The sequence below is a fragment of the Polypterus senegalus genome, chromosome 1 (assembly GCF_016835505.1).
Source record: "Polypterus senegalus isolate Bchr_013 chromosome 1, ASM1683550v1, whole genome shotgun sequence".
NCBI classification, from domain to species: Eukaryota; Metazoa; Chordata; class Cladistia; order Polypteriformes; family Polypteridae; genus Polypterus; species Polypterus senegalus.
In genome coordinates this window covers 157,286,956-157,306,368 of record NC_053154.1, presented here as the reverse complement: position 1 = coordinate 157,306,368, position 19,413 = coordinate 157,286,956, and the positions used below count along the sequence as shown (strand labels likewise).

The 19,413-nt window shown below is 40.8% G+C and overlaps 1 protein-coding gene across 2 annotated transcripts in view; it reads left to right on the top strand.

Annotated features, from left to right (window-relative positions):
• Positions 1 to 18,611: 18,611 nt before the first annotated feature.
• LOC120533855 (beta-galactoside alpha-2,6-sialyltransferase 1-like) overlaps positions 18,612 to 19,413 on the top strand; it is a 64,373-nt gene continuing 63,571 nt past the window's right edge. The window contains exon 1 of one of the 2 annotated variants that reach the window (XM_039760901.1): positions 18,612 to 18,759. The gene's annotated coding sequence lies outside the window, so the exon portion shown is untranslated. Of the gene's footprint in view, positions 18,769 to 19,413 lie in introns of both variants that reach the window. The other variant, XM_039760910.1, reaches the window with a different exon arrangement.

The window sequence follows — 19,413 nt, the reverse complement described above, 5'->3', positions numbered from 1 at the left end:
TGCATGTTCTTCCTGTGTCTGCGTGGGTTTCCTCCCACAGTCCAAAGACATGCAGGTTAGGTGCATTGGTGATTCTAAAAAATTGTCCCCCGTGTGTGTGCGTGTGCCCTGCGGTGGACTGACGCCCTGCCTGGGGTTTGTTTCCTGCCTTGCACCCTGTGTTGGCTGGGATTGGCTCCAGCAGACCCCCGTGTCCCTGTAGTTAGGATATAGCGGATTGGATAATGGATGAATGTGCAATCTGTATTTTTGTGCATGTTATATTTATTTGCATTTTATTTACTTCTTCATTTATTTAGATTTTTAAAATTTACTTTATTAATATACTATGGGGCTTTGCCTCCTGCTTGCTTCGCTGACGAACCCCCTTGCCTGCGCTACATGCCAGTAACTTCACAACACAAATTAGGCTATCTATAAGTCTCCAACTTAATGTTTAAAACCAAAAAATATCTACATACTTCTGTCATATCACCTATGTCCATATATTCGATTTCTTTTTGCTTTTACCTTTTCGGCAATAACGCATTGAATTTTGATTCCGTGTTTGGAATTACATCGTGACAATGCAACGTATAACTGCCTGTGAGTGAATATCGTTTCTTTCACTCTACACGAACTGTGTCTGACAATTGTATTCACACAAATGAGAAATCATTGAACTGTATGCGTGGATGTAAATGTTTCAAATGTGGGCAGAACTTTTCCAAATCTCTTTGCATAAAGTCTTGTCTTGCGGAGCTTGTAATTTTCTGTTGCGGGATTTCACTTCTCACCAAACAACAAATCTTTTAATTCTCGCGGATACTCCTCTTCACTGGGAAGAAACACTACTTTTCCCTGATGGCAACACAAATTAGATGATCTACAAGTCTCTGACTTAAACTTTAAATCTGAACAATATATTCGATCTCTTTTCGTGGTTCTGTTATTTCACCGAGTAATAATTTCCGCTCGTTTGCGCTAATGCAATCTTTACTATCATTTTTTTGAGACTTCAAATTTTTGTACTTCCATTATCTCTAACATGCTCTGCATGTGTATTGCAGCAACGTTTTTGAATTCTTTACAACGTTCTACTTTGTCATCTGCTCTTTGTCTTTTATTTCCGTGCCCGGGGAATGGTTAAATTTCTTGACATAAGTCTCATCTATCAGGACTTAAAAGTATCTCTCTGAAAAAGTCACGTCTCGACTCTCTTCCCAAGACTTTTTTATTATAATATTGAGATTAATATACATATAAATGTACTTATTGCAGTGATTTATTCAATTGGTTGTGTAACAAAATAAAAATAAAGGATCTGTGTTTATTAAATCCTCACTGTCAATTTTATATTAATCTGTATACATTATCTTTGAGAATTTTGCATGTTCTACCCATGCATGCTTCTGTTTTTCTGTGGGCAGTTTTTGCACCAATATGCAGATCGGCTTCATTGTTGCCTCTGTATTGTCCCTGTGTGATTAAATGTGGATGTATATGTGAGTGTGCCAACAATAAAATTTTGCCCTGCAATTTGATCCCCTCAGACCCTAAATTGGGCAAAGCAAGATGGAAAATAGATTAATTTCTACTTTACGCTGTAGACAAACACAATTAATTCATTAACCTTTTTCAACACAAAAAAAACGCAACAAAAGGTTACAAGGGACTTTTTAAAGTGGCTGCTCACTTGACCACAATAAAGATTGTCAACATGAATTTGAGTACTTTACATAAATGAGTGTCACACACATGTGCTTAGGAAGCAGTCAACAAGCTCGAAGGTGAGCAATTTATTACCTGCCGAAGGGTTGAATTATGGTACTGATATCTCTCTTTCTACCTTTACATAGCCAAGGAAGAAAAATAATCCACACTCACTAACAATAACTCCCATATCAGAAACTGGCTCCACAACAATATCCTCTTACGAATCAACCTCACTTCTGACTCCCATAGATGGCGTCACTTCCGATCCCATTCTGATGACATTACTTCCGGTCCATTCTGATGATGCCAACTCCGGTCCCGTAATTATGATGTCACTTCTGGTCCCACAATGAGGATGTCACTTCCGGTCCAAACTGATGATGTCACTTCAGGAACAGACTGATGACATCACTTCCTGCCAACTCATTTCCTTCAGCCATTTTCTGTCTATATAAAAATGACCATTGCAGCTCAATTTGTTGTCTGATGTATGAATTTCAAATTGCATTCTGACCGGTTTTTAAACAACAATTATTATACGGGGCAATTCCCCAACTCTTTAAGATTGTTTTTTGATCTTCATTTATCACATAAGCAACTTTGTTTTACAGAGAAAAAATCTGCAATGAACAATGTTAGAGCTGTAAATGCCTCAGGCTTTAATGACAGATATCAGATTTTTACACGCCAGCATGCTACTAATCAGAACTTTGGATCTCCTATTTGTCTAATCACAACTTCATTCTATTGAACATCTTTTTGATTGAAAATTCTAGAATGGTAATGTAGGACAAAGTGAGCATCACCATTCCGGCTAGGTTTTTTAGTGGCACACAAGGCCAGAATTAACAGGAATGCAGAAACCCAGCTTCACCCCTAATCAGCCTTCCCAAGAACGTAGCTGAACAGCAGCTTGTAACATTTTTGGTCAGCCCTGTACTACATCTGATCACAAAGATATAAATCAGAGTTGAAATGAGCTCTTTGCAGACTCCTGGACACATGGAGGTGCCAAATGGATCACAAAGTTTGAACAAAGAGCTATATTTCAACGAATGGCAATGTGATGGACACTGATTTTGTAACTGGAAGTGACTTTAATTTCAGTTACTAGAGATTGCATCTCATTTAAAATTAGCTGCATTCATCTCTCACATTCTCTAAAACCTCTCCATTCCGAAACCTAAATTCTGATGAGCTGCTGTCTCTTTGTGGACCTGTAAGCTGAAATTCACTCTGCCAAGACAAGCTCTATGCCAGTGACGGAGCCCAGCCTGAGAGTCAATCAGTCTGTGGCACTGCTCAGGTGTTATGAGAGCCCATGTTGCTCTGATAGTGGCCTTCAGGTCTTCTGAATTGTTGGGTCTGGCGTATTGCATCTTCCTCTTCACAATACCCCATAGATTTTCTATGGGGTTAAGGTCAGGCGAGTTTGCTGGCCAATCAAGAACAGGGATACCATGGTCCTTAAACCAGGTACTGGTAGTTTTGGCACTTTGTGAGGTTCCAGGTCCTGTTGGAAAATTAAATCTGCATCTCCATAAAGTTCGTCAGCAGCAGAAAGCATGAAGTGCTCTAAAACTTCCTGGTAGATGGCTGCGTTGACCTAGGACCTCAGAAAACACAATGGACCAACACCAGCAGATGACATGGCATCCCAAACCATCACTGACTGTGGAAACTTTACCCTGGACCTCAAGCAACGTGGATTCTATGCCTCTCCTCTCTTCCTCCAGACTCTGGGACCTTGATTTCCAAAGGAAATGCAAAATTTACTTTCATCAGAGAACATAACTTTGGACCACTCAGCAGCAGTCCAGTCCTTTTTGTCTTTAGCCCAGGCGAGACGCTTCTGACGCTGTCTCTTGTTCAAGAGTGGCTTGACACAAGGAATGTGACAGCTGAAACCCATGTCTTGTATATGTCTGTGCATGGTGGTTCTTGAAGCACTGACTCCAGCTGCAGTCCACTCTTTGTGAATCTCCCCCACAGTTTTGAATGGGTTTTGTTTCACAATCCTCTCCAGGGTGCGGTTATCCCTATTGCTTGTACACTTTTTTCTACCACATCTTGTCCTTCCTTCGCCTCTCTATTAATGTGCTTGGACACAGAGCTCTGTGAACAGCCAGCCTCTTTAGCAATGACCTTTTGTGTCTTGCCCTCCTTGTGCAAGGTGTCAGTGGTCATCTTTTGGACAACTGTCAAGTCAGCAGTCTTCCCCATGATTGTGTAGCCTACAGAACTAGACTGAGAGACCATTTAAAGGCTTTTGCAGGTGTTTTGAGTTAATTAGCTGATTAGAGTGTGGCACCAGGTGTCTTCAATATTGAACCTTTTCACAATATTCTAATTTTCCGAGATACTGAATTTGGGACTTTCATTAGTTGTCAGTTATAATCATCAAAATTAAAAGAAATAAACATTTGAAATACATCAATCTGTGTGTAATGAATGAATCTAATATACAAGTTTCACTTTTTGAATGGAATTACTGAAATAAATCAACTTTGTCATTATATTCTAATTTTATGACTGCCACCTGTAGTAATGATAGTGATTGTTATATTACTTAAGAGTCACTAATGTGTTAGCTTCATTTTTACATCCGTTTTTGTGCAGCCTTTAGCAAATTTACTTTCTGAGTAATATGCTTCCTTTTTCCACTTGTGCAAAAAAAGTCAAGATTACATATATTTCGAAACCTTAAAATGACATCACGAGAAGTTCAGCTTCCCTAAAGTGGCTTGTTGGTTTTTCATACAAATTTTAACACACCTGATAAGTGCAGTCTCACTACACTGAATTGGATTAAGCCATTCCAAAAACTTCTGTGATTCATTAACTTTACTAATGTTACAGGTGAGAAAGAGCATTGTGTTTGCCTTACTAGATGTTGACATAATGATAATCATAAATTTTGACTTCATTTTGATTGTGACTGGCTTAATATTACATGGTTTAATTTAAAAATGGAAGCAAATAGCTTTTTAAAATGGGCTGCTATCACATTAACTCAGAATGGAATGTCTCACCTTCAAAGGACAGATGAATAAGTTCACTTTGCTCATTCTTGGTTTGTTCATTGCTGCCAAACACACACAAGTCTGTAGGGGAGCTGAAGATATAACTAAGGGGATTACTAAGAAATGTTATTCACATACTAGACAGAGCAATATCTAATTCAGAGTTCCTTAACTTCGATGCTGGAGTGTTACAGTAGCTGGAGGTTTTTGTGCTCAAACCATTTGCTTCATCAGAAGACAATCCTTGTTATTTAATTTCATGGTCTGCATGCAGGTCTTCCAACTTGCAAGGGAAAATTTGGGGGTTGGTGGCAGAATTGGCACTCCAGCCACCATAAAAAGCTTCACATTGGTTCCATTCCATCTAAACTAGTGTGGTGCTGAGGTGTCACCGGCTGCATGGCTGTGCTTGGATCTTAATTTGTAATCCTGAGGTGGTTTGTCGTGTGGTGGGTGCAGCAACGCGCTCTACCCATGCCTGCTCCCATACCCGTCTCTCTCACTCATTCTTATATGGTAATTTTTTCCTTTTATGAGGATATCATTTAAATAAACTGTGTGTTGCACCAAATTAGTAATTATCAGTTCTTTTTTCCCATATGGTTTAATACCTTGGCGCCCTGCCCAGGGTTTGTTTCCTGCCTTGCGCCCTGTGCTGGCTGAGATTGGCTCCAGCGGACCCCTGTGACCCTGTAGTTAGGATATAGCGGGTTGGATAATGGATGGATGGATGGATGAATGATTTAATACATTTTATGAAAAACACATGCGTGTGTAAATGGGCCCAATATACAGTAGATGGCAAGCTGATGGCTCCTTTCTCGTGTGCATCACAATTGCTAATTGGCAGCTCGCTATAAAACAGTAGACAATTAAAAACAGAGAATTCTGCATAGACCGTCAAGGTTAAAATAAGCACTTAAGAATTGGGAATTTTGACAAGCAAGTTCATGAAAATGAAGCACAAAAATATTGTTTGAACAATAGCTGCATCGACAATGATGACTGGAGAAGCCCTGGCCACATACAACCCTGACTTGGATTAAGCTGATGTGAGAGTGTTCTTTTACATTGCTGCTTCTACACTATGAAGTATTGTAGAAATTACACATCGGTAGTGTAATCTGCTATCACATCACCCACTGCAAAAGCCAGCATTAACTGTACATCTTTTACTTACAGACAATAACAAAGTGCTCAATTTTTGTACAGAATATGCATGCCTCCTTTCTTTCTAATGCTATTATACGCCTCACTTGCCCTGAAATGTAAAATCTTTTTAAAGTGCTTTGTAATACAGGAAATAATTAACTATTGTGTAATGTGGTAATGTTGTATTAGCTAGTAAAGTGATACATACGGAATATGCATGTTACAAAATATCTTTGAAATCTGTACTTGTTTCAAGTACTTCCTGACACAAAATATCTTTCTTTTTTATTTCTTACTCTGAAGCAACCAACTTGAAATAAGGATGGACTCCTGAAGTCTATTGCTACAGTTTTTGAAATCTTTTATGCTCACTGCAGAGTTCAATTGCATTGGCAGTTATATCTTTTTAAACTTAAAGGTCTGTTGATATTATAGTTCTGTCTGTCATTTTTTTCCATAACAAAATGGTCATTTAATAATTGTAAGACTTTACAATGTAATGAGGGCTTAAATGTCAGAGAGAGACATACTGTATAAGAGGTACTCCAATTTCTAACTAAGGATATGCCAAGTGAAATGTGCCACTAGAATAAAAGGTTTCAGAAATTCTGCAAGATAAAGATCTATCCATTGTTATAATAAAATGTTAATAGTGTGACATTCTTTTGAAACAGGGAGGTAATTCCTAGATGAGTTTAGAGACGTACTGTTAATGATTTTGTCTCTTTATTCAGAAGACTGAAAACTGGCATTGTAACAAAATCATCTGTAAGAGATTTTCATAAAATAAGGCTTATTAAGTATAGGCAGCAATAAAGTTCAAAAAGTATTCAACACATCACTATTTACTGTCTATTTAAGAAGCTTTCCGCTCATGTACACTACTTTACCAACCATTCATCCATTTTCTAAACCCGCTTATCCAGGGAGCGGTTGCCTGGCAGCTGGAGCCCAGGAAGAAGGTAGGAAGAATCCCTAGACCTGGCACCAGTGCATTGCAGGGCAAACACCCCCACACCTGTAAATACACCATGTCCAATGTAGCAATGCCAACTCTCCTCAGCTCATGTCTATGGACTGTGGGATGAAACTGAAGCACCTGAAGGAAACCCACACAGACACGGAGAGAATAAGCAAACTTCTTGCAGGGACCACAATGAACGTAAACTCCATTTTCCGTATTGTGAGGCAGCAGTGCTACCACTGCAGCAGCCTACTATCCCATAAATTTTTCCTGCTTATGAAATATTATTCTTTCATATACCATATATTTTACTTCTATGTGTTATTATTTTTATGCTTACTTTTTCTTGTTTTTATACATGCTTGTTTTTTTTCACTATTATGCCACATCAGGCCTTATTATGATGCCTACAACTAGTCCAGAATGCTGCTGGTCGCTTATTGGGTGGCTTTCGTAAGCGTGACCATATTTTACCAGTATTGACCTCGCTCCATTAGCTTTCAGCAAATTCTATTACCTGTTTTTAAATGTTTGAATGGAACAGCCCTGTCTGATCTCTCGGAACTTCTTCACTTGTATGTGTCAACAAGAACCCACTAGCCAGATGCTCTCAGTTGTGCCAAGGTCGAGGAGCAAGCAAAACGGGGATCGGGCTTTTGCAGTGGCTACTCGTTTTCTCTGGAATGGCTTGTCTTAGGCACAACCCAACACTGGACAATTTTAAGTCATCATTAAAGTCTTGTCTCTTCTCATTGGCATTTGATCCTGCAAGAGGTTGAATGTATGTTTGTATGTGTTGGCTCATGTACATTCATGATTGTAAATGCAGTATATATGCATGGCTGTGGCTGTTTTGAGTTTATCTTTTATCTAATGGTAGGTTTTGCTTGCAGTTTTGTGATGTGTATATAAATATATATATTTTAACTGCTTCTTGTAGCACTTGGGTTACGTTTTGGCTGTTGTAAATGTGCTAAATTAATAAAGTATGCCTTGCCTTGCCTTGTCTTGCCTTCTTTCTAGACTGCCTGTATTATATTAAGAAATCATGTTTTATCATATAAAGAATGGCAACTGGAAACATATGAATATTCTAGGAAATAAAACAAAACCATAAGGTTTTTCATATGTTCACTATTTTTGTTATTAGTTATGACAATACCCAGTGTTGCCCAGATACAGGCCATTGAAAACAATAACATTTCTGTTAGTTCTGCAGTTTATTTTGTAGAAAACCACCTGAACTTGTCATTTCCAAACAGGCACCACTGTAAAGCATCATCTGTAAAGTTTCTCCTTCAACAAAGTTCACTTGGCTTTCGCCATAGTGTGGGAATTTTCCTTAAATGTTGCACTGCAAAGTATTGGCTTTATTTGTTTTTGAGTTATAAAACACACAAAGATTCCAATCTGGCCTGTTGGGCCCCAAGCTGAAGGACCCAAAAGTCAGAGGGCCCCTCATGAAAATTAAACCAACTAGGCATTTGAAATGACTCTGTCTAATGGACAAAAGGAGTGATCTGACTAATAACAGGGACTTTTACGATATTGTTAATGATTGTATAAGGGGAAATGCAAGGTAACAACAACTGATTTATTAATTATTACTCTATGTTTCTCTTCTAGTTGTGTTTTCTATTGTTTTCAGACCTGGTGATATGTGTTTGTATATATTGATTGATTGAGTAAGAATATTAAACAGAGATGGTGTTGGTAGCTATAGTGTTGTTATTTACAGCTCTGCAGAATCAATCGGGCACATTTCACTGTCCAACAACGGGTTCGGGGATTGCCGGCACGACAGTTACCAACCACCTTACGGCCACAGCTCCGTTGGTGGACACCGGTGGTGAGGGTTGCCGTCAAGCTGAAGAAGGAGTCCTACAGGACACTTTTGTCCTGTGGAACACTGGAGGCAGCTGATAGGTACCGGCAGGCCAAGCGGAATGCAGCTTTGGAGGTTACTGAGGCAAAAACTCGGGCATGGGAGGAGTTTGGGGAGGCCATGGAGAACGACTTTCGGACGGCTTCGAGGAGATTCTGGTCCACCATCCGGCGTCTCAGGAGGGGGAAGCAGTGCAGTGTCAGCTCTGTATATAATGGGGATGGTGCGCTACTGACCTCGACTCAGGACGTTGTGGGTCGGTGGGGGGAGTACTTCGAATACCTCCTCAATCCCTTTAACATGCCTTCCAATGAGGAAGCAGAGCCTGGGGACTCGGAGGTGGGCTCCCCCATCTCTGGGACTGAGATCACCGAGGTGGTCAAAAAACTCCTTGGTGGCAGGGGCCCGGGGGTTGATGAGATACGCCCAGAGTTCCTCAAGGCTCCGGATGTTGTAGGACTGTCTTGGTTGACACGCCTCTGCATGGACATCAGGGACAGTGCCTCTGGATTGGCAGACTGGGGTGGTGGTCCTCCAATTTAAGAAGGGGGACTGGAGGGTGTGTTCCAACTACAGAGGGATCACACTCCTCAGCCTCCCTGGAAAAGTCTATTCAGGGGTCCTGGAGAGGAGGGTCCGTCAGATAGTCGAACATTGGATTCAGGAGGAACAGCGTGGTTTTCGTCCTGGTCGCGGAACAGTGGACTAGCTCTACACCCTTAGCAGGGTCCTGGAGGGTGCATGGGAGTTTGTGGACTTGGAAAAAGTGTTTGACCGTGTCCCTTGGGTAATCTTGTGGGGGGTACTCCGAGAGTATGGGGTACCAGACCCCCTGATAAGAGCTGTTCAGTCCCTGTACAATTGGTGTCAGAGCTTGGTCCATTGCTGGCAGTAAGTCGAATCCGTTTCCAGTGAGAGTTAGACTCTGCCAGGGCTGCCCTTTGTCACCGATTCTGTTCATAACTTTTATGGACAGAATTTCTAGGCGCAGCCAGGGTGTTAAAGGGGGTCCGGTTTGGTGGATTCAGGATTGGGTCACTGCATTTTGCAGATGATGTTTTCCTGTTAGCTTCATCAGGCCGTGATCTTCAGCTCTCTCTAAATCGATTCACAGCTGAGTGTGAAGCGGCTGGGATGGGAATCAGCACCTCCAAATCCGAGACCATGGTCCTCAGCCGGAAAAGGGCTGCTCAAAGTGGAGGGCTTCAAGTATCTCGGGGTCTTGTTCATGAGTGAGGGAAGAATTGAGCATGAGATCGACAGGCAGATCGGTGTGGCATCTGCAGTGATGCGGGCTCTGCATCGGTCTGTCGTGGTGAAAAAGGAGCTGAGCTGTAAGGCAAAGCTCTCAATTTACCAGTCGATCTACGTTCCTACCCTCACCTATGGTCATGAGCTATGGGTAGTGACTGAAAGAACGAGATCACAAATACAAGCAGCTGAAATGAGTTTCCTCCGCAGGGTGTCTGGGCTTTCCCTTACAGATGGAGTGAGAAGCTCAGTCATCCGGGAGGGTCTCAAAGTAGAGCCGCTGCTCCTCCGCATCGAGAGGAGTCAGATGAGGTGGCTCAGGCATCTGATCAGGATGCCTCCTGGACGCCTCCCTGGTGAGGTGTTCCGGGTACGTCTAACCGGGAGGAGGCCCCGGGGAAGACCCAGGACACGCTGGAGGGACTTTGTCTCTCGGCTGGCCTGGGAACATCTCGGGATTCCCCCGGAAGAGCTAGAAGAAGTGGCTGGGAGAGGGAAGTCTGGGTATCTCTTCTCAAGCTGCAGGCCCCGGGGCCCGATCTCGGATAAGTGGAAGAGGATGGATGGATGGATGGACATTTCACTGTCAACACAGTGCTGGATGATTAAAGCTCAGCTTGTGAAAGTCAGCAGTCCCATGCTGTAGATTTCATAAACTTCAGCACTGCACCATCTCAATTTGAGTTAAACAGTGGCTGTCATGTTTGTCATTGCCATGTGGGAAAGGAAGGCAGCCAAATGAGGATTACATTATTTCTCAGTTTGTTTTATTGTCAGTTTTTACTTGTTTTGTCTTTTATTGTTAAATATCAATCATTTATACACCTGTGTTCCTTTAAAGCATGCTAATTTTATGCACTATCCACTCATCTAGGATACTGAAGTTATTAGACTGTGTTTGATGTCTTATAAATATAAATATATGTTAGAATTTGGTTGAATATTTAATAGGTCTACATGTTGAATCTGGCAGGTGCATTTGGCTTGTCCAATATCTTTTCAGACCTAGGATCCATCTTTAGCCTATCCCTTCAGGACCTGAGATCCATCTTTGATTAAACATACACCATCTCTTTATTTACAAAACATACTAGTTAAATATACACATCCACCAATCTCTTTAAATCACTTTCTGTTTTATATACTACTGGTAAAGCAGGACCTCTCTTATATTAGAACTTAAGGCAGAAAACTGTTCTGTGTGAGAAATCAGTCTATCGCAGGGCACACTCTCAATTTAGAGTCACTAGTTTGCTCAATAATTAATAATAAAGTGGTACCTTGACATACGAGTGCCGCAACGTACAAGTTTTTTAAGATACGAGCCGTCACTAGGTCGATTTTTTGCCTTGAGTTACGAGCCAAAATTCAAAATATGAGCCATCAAAGAGTTTGCAGCCGCACATTCTGACTGACGACAGAGGAGCTGACAGAACTACAGACTCAGCAACATATGGAAGTTCTGCAGGAGATGGGTATCGCAGAGGAGCTTATTTCTTAAAGTAAGATAAAGGAAGTGTTTGCAATGTGGGAAAAAGTTTTGAACTTTTAAAGAAAAGAATCACCCTGAAAAAGTTGCAACTGATTGCGCAGCGGCGCTTTTTAATGACACTTGCCTAACACTTGACTTTATTGAAAAGAAACACCCTGAAAAAGTTGCAACTGATCGCGCAATGGTGCTATTTAATGACACTTGCCTAACTCATTTCAGAAACATTTTAAAGGAGAGGATTAAACAAAGCTCCTTGGACAGGTTTCTATTGAGACGCCCTGCAAATGAAAGTGACGAAAGCATGGCAAAAAAGAAAAAAACTAGTGAAGAAGAAAATTAGGTTAGGCAAAAGTGAAGTGAAAGAAAAAAACATTACAATACGCTAATCGGCTTTGCCAACATCTGTTTATTTCTTTAGATTCTCTTTTATGTATTAAGTTTTATTTTGTTTGTATACAATATTTGTTCATTATAAATACATTTTCTTATATTGAAAACATTTAACAAAAAATTGGGCTGGTTTTTTGGGGGCTGGCACAAATTAATCTCATTTCAATTAATGGGGAAAATTGATTTGAGATACGAGCATTTTGACTTAGGAGCCCAGTCATGGAACGAATTAAACTTGTATCTCAAAGTATCACTGTAGTTTTAATAATCACAAAACACCAGGAGAAGCAGAAAGAAAATCATCATGAAAATCATCTTAAAATTAAAGATGTAAATCAGCTCCATGTCAGACACAGAATGTTTGCTACATTTCAATAAAAATGTGAAAAAACCACTGTTACCATTTTTTGTGTTGACATCAAAACAAAGAAATTAGGAAACAGCAGTTTGTTTAATTATAGTAGGAGGAGTCCACTTAAAAGCAGAAGTTGGTTGTGATTAAAATCTGAAGTCCTCAGAACTGAAATTGAGAACCCTCGTGCTAGACTTCTAGGTGCATTTCATGCGGTGGGCAAACATTTAAGGATCAAAGATCAAGGATCTTTATTGTCATTCCAGTATGCATATGCAGAAATGAAGTTTGGTACTCAGGTCCCGGTAATTAAACAGTGCCCATGACAGCCCCATAAAAAAAGAACGCCACAAGTAGCTTCTTAACCCCCAAAGCTTTGTGATAAAGGCATCATAGATAAACACAATAAAATAGAACAAAATAACATTTAGTCAGTCAGTCAGTCATTACCCAACTCGTTATATCCTAACACAGGGTCACGGGTGTCTGTTGGAGCCAATCCCAGCCAACACAAGGCAGGAACAAACCTTGGGCAAGGTGCCAGGCCACTGCAGGGCACACACACACCAGGGACAATTTAGGATCACCAGTGCACCTAACTTGCATGTCTTTGGACTATGGGAGGAAACACACGCTGACATGGGGAGAACATGCAAACTCCACACAGGGAGGACCCGGGAAGCAAACCCAGGTCTCCTTACTGCGAGGCAGCAGCACTACCACTTTGCCACCCAAAATAACATTTATACTTACAGTAAATAAAGTAAGATAGATATAGCTAAAAGAAATATTACTGCAGTATGCCCTATAATTAGCAGCAAGTAAAAAAGTTAGCAGCAAATAGTTTAGTACATGAGACTACTGAAACAAAATGCAAAAAAGTATAGTATAAGCCACACAGAGTGTACAGTGAAATTTAGTGATGTTGAATTCAATAGTCTCATAGCGTCCAAGAAGAAGCTTTTCCTTAATCTGGCAGTGCCAGCCTGTAAGATGCTCAATCTTCTGCCTTTTGGGAGATGGCCAAACAGTTTATGTGCAGGATGAGTGACATCTTCCATACTAGTCCTCAATACTCTGTTGGCTGCTGCTGATAATCCACTGTGCAAACTTAACAACTTATTGCAGTGCTCTTGTCTCTGTGGCAGAGCAGCTGCTGTACCACACCGTAATACAGGAGGTGAGGATGCCCTCTACCACACACTTGTAAAAGGATGTCAGAACAGATGGGCACAGACCAGCCCGCTTCAGTTTCCTCAAGAAGTAGAGGCGCTGATGGGCTCTCTTTACCAGACAGGCCGTATTGTAGCTCCAAGAGAAGTTATTTGTAATATGCACCCCCCCAGGTATTTGAAGCAGGTAAAAATTTCAACGTCTTCTCCATTGATGTAAAAGTGGAGAGAACCTGTCTACTGAGTTTTTTTTTCCTGAAGCTAAGGTTGCTAACCTTATACCAAGCCCCCAGTTTAGCCACATTCATCTTGTATGCTGACTCATCATTATGAGTGACAAGTCCTACCACTGCTGTGTCATCCACAAATTTCACTATTTGATTGTTCGGATAGTGAGATATCCAGTCATAAGTCAGCAGAGTATACAGTAGGGGACTCAAAACGCACCCCTGTGGGATGCTGACATCAAGCATGATAGTAAAAGATGTAATGCTGTGGATTCTGAATGACTGGGGCCTGGTTGTTATCAAATCCAAAGCCCAGTTTCAAAGTACTGAGTTTAAACCAGTTGTGACAGCTTGTTCACCAGCATTTGAAGGACGATGGTGTGAAAGGCAAAGCTCAAATCCAAGAAGAGTATATCTGATGAAGACGTCCTGTCTCTCCAGGAGGGTGAGAGCCAGATGAATAACAGAAGAGATGGCGTTTTCTGTGGAGATGATCTTCCTATAAGCACATTGATGGAGGTCCACTGTTATATTGATGATTTATTTTATCTATTCCATTTGCAGCCTCTCAAAATACTTTGAGATTATAGGTGCAAGAGCCACTGGATAGTAATCATTCAAGCAAGACACTGTGGAGCTCTTTTGGACTGGAATGATAGAGGTCTTATGGCATGAGGGTACAGATGCCTGTCACAGTGAGATGTTGAAAATTTTTGTTAGCACCTCTGTTAGCTGGTGAGCACAGTCCTTCAAGACCCTCCCTGGGATCTTATCTGGACATGCATATGGGGATTAATAGAGACTGCTGATGACATGGTGAGGTGCACCTCATCTGATGGAGTGGTTAATTTGACAGTGGGAAAAGTGTTCAATTTCTTGAAATGTGCATAGAAAATATTTAGAGCATTAGGTACAGACAAGTCCGTGGGACACTCTGCCTCTTTGCTATTATAATCTGTGATGCTCTTAATGCCTTACCACATACTCCTGGGGCCAGTGGTAAAAAAAAAGTAAAAAATGTACTTTAAGAGCGTAGTTGTTTTTCACACTTTTTATTCCCATCACCAGTTTCCTTCTTGCTGCCCTAAGCGCAGCTGCATCTCCAGACCTGAAAGTAGAATTCCTCTGCATTCATCCAGGGTTTCTGGTAGTGATGTGTGGTGATTGTTCTGGTCATAGCAACATCCTCAGCACATTTACCGATATAGCTTGTAACTGTTAGTGCATATTCCTCCAGGTCCACAACTCCCCAGTTTGTTGCCTCCTTAAACATCTGACAGTCAGTGCACTCAAGATAGTCCTAAAGCATAGGGCCACCATCAATAGGCCACACAGTGATGGGTTTGTATTGGCTTACTGGACTTCAATGTAGGGCAGTTATAACATAGGGCAATTATCCATCCATCCATCCATTCAATATCCAACTCGCTAAATCCTAACTACAGGATCACAGGTATGGCAATTACATATATATAATTATATATATATATACAGTATATTAATAATAATGATAATAAGGATAATAATAGGCGGCACGGTGGCGCAGTGGTAGTGCTGCTGCCTCGCATTTAGGAGACCCGGGTTGGACCTGCGTAGAGTTTGCATGTTCTCCCCGTGTCTGTGTGAGTTTCCTCCCACAGTCCAAAGACATGCAGGTTAGGTGGATTGGTGATTCTAAATTATCCCTAGTGGGTGTGGGTGTGTGTGTCCTGCGGTGGGTTGGTGCCCTGCCCGGGATTGGTTCCTGCCTTGCGCCCTGTGTTGGCTGGGATTGGCTCCAACAGACCCCGTGACCCTGTGTTTGGATTCAACGGGTTGGAAAATGGATGGATGATAATAATAATGTATAACATATTGTTCAGTATCAATACTTTACATTTATAAAGCAATTTTCTCATTACTCAAAGTGCATCATTGAGTGAGAAGCCACTTCAGCCACTACTAATGCGTAGCACCCTACTGGATAATGCGACAGGAGCCATTATTGCACCATTATGCTCACCACATATTAGCTATTAGGCACCGACGTGGTGACAGAGATAGCCAATTAGAGACTGGGATGATTAAGGGGACAGAATGACTAGGCTGTGGTGAGCAATTCAGCCTGGACATCGGAATACACCTTACTCTACACGAAGGATGCCCAGGGAAATCTTTAAAGACCACAGAGAATCAGGACCTTGGTTTTACATCTCATCCAAAGGACGGTGCCATTTTTACAGCACAGTGTTCCCATCACGGCACTGGGGCCCTGGGATCCACATTCAGATCACTGCTGGCCTCAACAACACCTTTCCTAGCAGCAACCCAAGCTTTTTCTAGATTGTCTCCCGTCAAAGTACTGGCTGGACCTGAACATGGTAAGCTTCCGATGGATGATGTGTTCTGCAGTGCATGTGGAATGACTGCTGGATAATTGTAAATTTTTAATTAAATCCCCTCAAATTCAGCAGTAAAGGAATATTGTTATTCTTCTCATTTTGTGAAATTGCTATCCATCTGTATTTTTCAAGACAAAGTTACAAGGTGTCACTGCTTTTTCTGCTAAGCAGGAACCAGATAAAATTGCACTTCATCACAAGGCATACTGGGACCCATATCTACACTAGGTTTAAAAAGTGTTAATACTTAACTTAACATGGGTTTCTTTAGGATAATGGAGAAAACCATGGAACATAGAGGACATGTGTCAAATTCAAAAACAAAAAACAGCCTCAAACACCTGTAATGAGATCTGCAATGGAGTAATGCTAATCATAGCACTGCTATACCAGCCAGTATCTAACACAGAAAAATGTATATTTATGTTTACAGTGTACATATAATTTTTGCACCTTTAATTGGTTAAAGTTGATTTTAGATTGATTAAAAAGTTTTTCTCTCATTAAAGTGACCTTTTGTGACAATCAACCCAATGCACAACCAAACAGGTTTCTTCCCCATTGTTTTTTCTGTGATTTCTCAACTCATTTTCCGTCCACTTATTGTGCTGAGGGTAGTGGGGGTTAGTGGATTGAGTAGGTCTGACAAGTCTTCCATTTCCCAAGCAATAGTTTTAAACTCCTCCTAGGGAATTTGCAGGCAGTAACAGAATTCTTCTTGATATTTTTTCAGAGGCAATCAAACTAGATGAATAAAAACAACTATTGCCTTCAGCAAGCACATTTGCTGATGACTTTGTTTCTCGATCCTTTGTTCATTTTGATGTGAACAATACACCAAAATAGTCGTAATGCTCCAGTTGGGGTAAGTGAAATATCACTTAAAATGACTAAACCCTGGTCCCAGAGCCGGACTGACGTTTACAATCAGCTGGAGCTTTCCCAGTGGCCTGCTGTCTGGCATTCAGAGCAACCAGTGTAATAAACTAATGGTGAAATTATATAATGTTATTCTAATGGAAAATGCTCTGTGGTGGGCACATATCCTTCGGTTTAACGTCGGAGGGTTTCTTGTTTTTGTTCAAGTCAGGTTTTGACTTCGCATGCGTCTCGCTCTGACAATTAAACAGGAGCGCAATGACGAGATGTGCGTACGTCTGGTGCTTTTGTGATTAAAGTTATATATGAAGATTGCTTAAAAGTTTATAATATACTTCGAATTACATTTGGATGTTGTATGGGTTTTGGTATTTTTTTACTGTGAATTTACTTTGTTTTATTTTTGTTTCAAATTTTAATGAAGTGTATCGTGTGGTCACTTATTTAACGTTTTTGACTGAATATGCTACACGAAATGCTTTATTTTATTTTGTTATTAATGAAACACGTATGTGAATGGAATGGTTTGTGTTTTTAAATGTACCCGTTGTTCTTTATTTCATGATAAGCTTGTTAATGAACGTGTCTTGTTTTTATTTTATTTTAGTATTTTTAAAGTGCGTCTGTTGCGCTCTTACAGTTAAACCTTAGCGCTATGATGAGAGAGTGACTGAAGTGGCTACACGTTTCATAGTTTTTTGTTTATTAAGTGCATTCTTTAAAAATGCTTGACAGAATTCTGTGACACTGAGTCATTTTTTGAGTGTTTTGTCTATTGAAGAAATTCAAAGTGGTCTTTTTTGACTAACACTTCAATCTTTGTGGAAGGGTATTCAGCATTACCATCCAGACGGTGACAGCGGCTGTGCAGATTCCAGACTCACAGTTTAATTATTGTAAACCTAATTTATGCCCTGTGGATTCTATTGACCACTATGTGTAAAAGCTGAATCTACTGTCTCCTCGTTTATATAAAATTCCAAGACAAAATTGTGTTTGCTCTTTTTTGAGTCTGTGCCTGTATAAGAAATATATTGTGTGGCCTTAGACTTGGTAATCCCGGCCTGAATAAGCTTCCCAGTCCGGCCCTGCCTTGTCCTCTTTACCAGGAGCAAACCGCAGCCACAGGTAAGGAGGTGCTGACGGATTGATCCATGCTCCTTCATATTCAGGTATTAACCATCCAAGTGCAAGTCAAGGATCCGTTCTGTGATTCTCAGTACTAATATGATAAGGTGACTTGCTATTTCTGTTATTTATATTTATTATGTGGTAAACCTAGTAACAACGTTACAGAATTTTTAAAGCTGTAATCGAATCTCTTAAATGACAACAACCAAGAAACAATATTTCTGAATTAAGTAGAAACAAGAGAATGCAGAGTGAACGTGTAATGTTTTAAAAGCTTAAATACATTTCTTCTTAATGTGACGTGACGAAAAGATTCTAAATATATTTTATTGTTTTAATGAATGCAAATAAAAAGAACTTCTCACAATTATAACAATTGTTTATGAGTTTAATTTTGCAGACCTGTAAGCTATTGACAAACAGTACGCAGACATCTAAAGTCCAGCCTTCTTCTGTGATTGCGGCATCGATTATCATGAGAAGAGTCAAGGAGCCGCCTCGCACACACCTCCCTGTCGTCTTGAACCCACCTACATACAGATGAAAGATTACGAGAGAGACAGTAAGGGCGGGGCCGCGCGGGATTGGTCCGCTTTCGTCTTTATTGTGACAAAATCCTACAGCGGACTTCATCTCTTGATTTTTGCCTAGACTGCGTCGCTTAACTGAATGCCAAGGACTGCGACGTCCTTTGTAGCTTTATAGGACCGAACACACACGAGGAGCGGCGCCCAGGAGTCGAAGCTTTTCTACGGATTCTTCCCGGTTAGTAATGTGAGTTTCAAAGTTACCGTGCCAATTACTTATTGTACTAAAATAACTAAAAGTAGACGAGCGCTAAACAAAGTCCAAAAGGCAGAAACTAACCGCGAAATGTGGGTAGCATGAAACGCGTTAATATGAACTTTTTGATCCACATCGCTTCCATACGGTCGTAGTTAAATGAGAGTGGAGTGGCCGCGCTTCTCAGCTTTACTTGATCACCAAGCCGCTGCATCGGCGAACAAATGAAGGCGATCGGACGAGAGCGAATCCTACATACGCTTTAGGAAGCAAAAGCTTACTTAATTCATAACGCGAGAAAATGGATTATGTTTATCGCGATGGAAAATGTGTTACCTTCGAGTCACGCCTGTTGTGCCCAAGGAACATGCCTTCCCCTCCCCAGTCTGAGGGGCTTTGTGAGCGCTGTTAAGCTCCCCCGCCGCCAAATTCTCTCTATTGCAGCGGTTTCTTACTTTTTTTTTAAAAACATGTACAGAACGTTAAATTAAACAGGACGTCCGCAAATGTGGCACAATCGTCCTTTTCAGCATCAATAAATGTGATATAGGTGAGAAATGACGTGTTAACTGGAAATACTGTGTAGGCTGCTTATTGATTTATCAGTATGTTTCAATAGCGGATAGATTCAGTCAT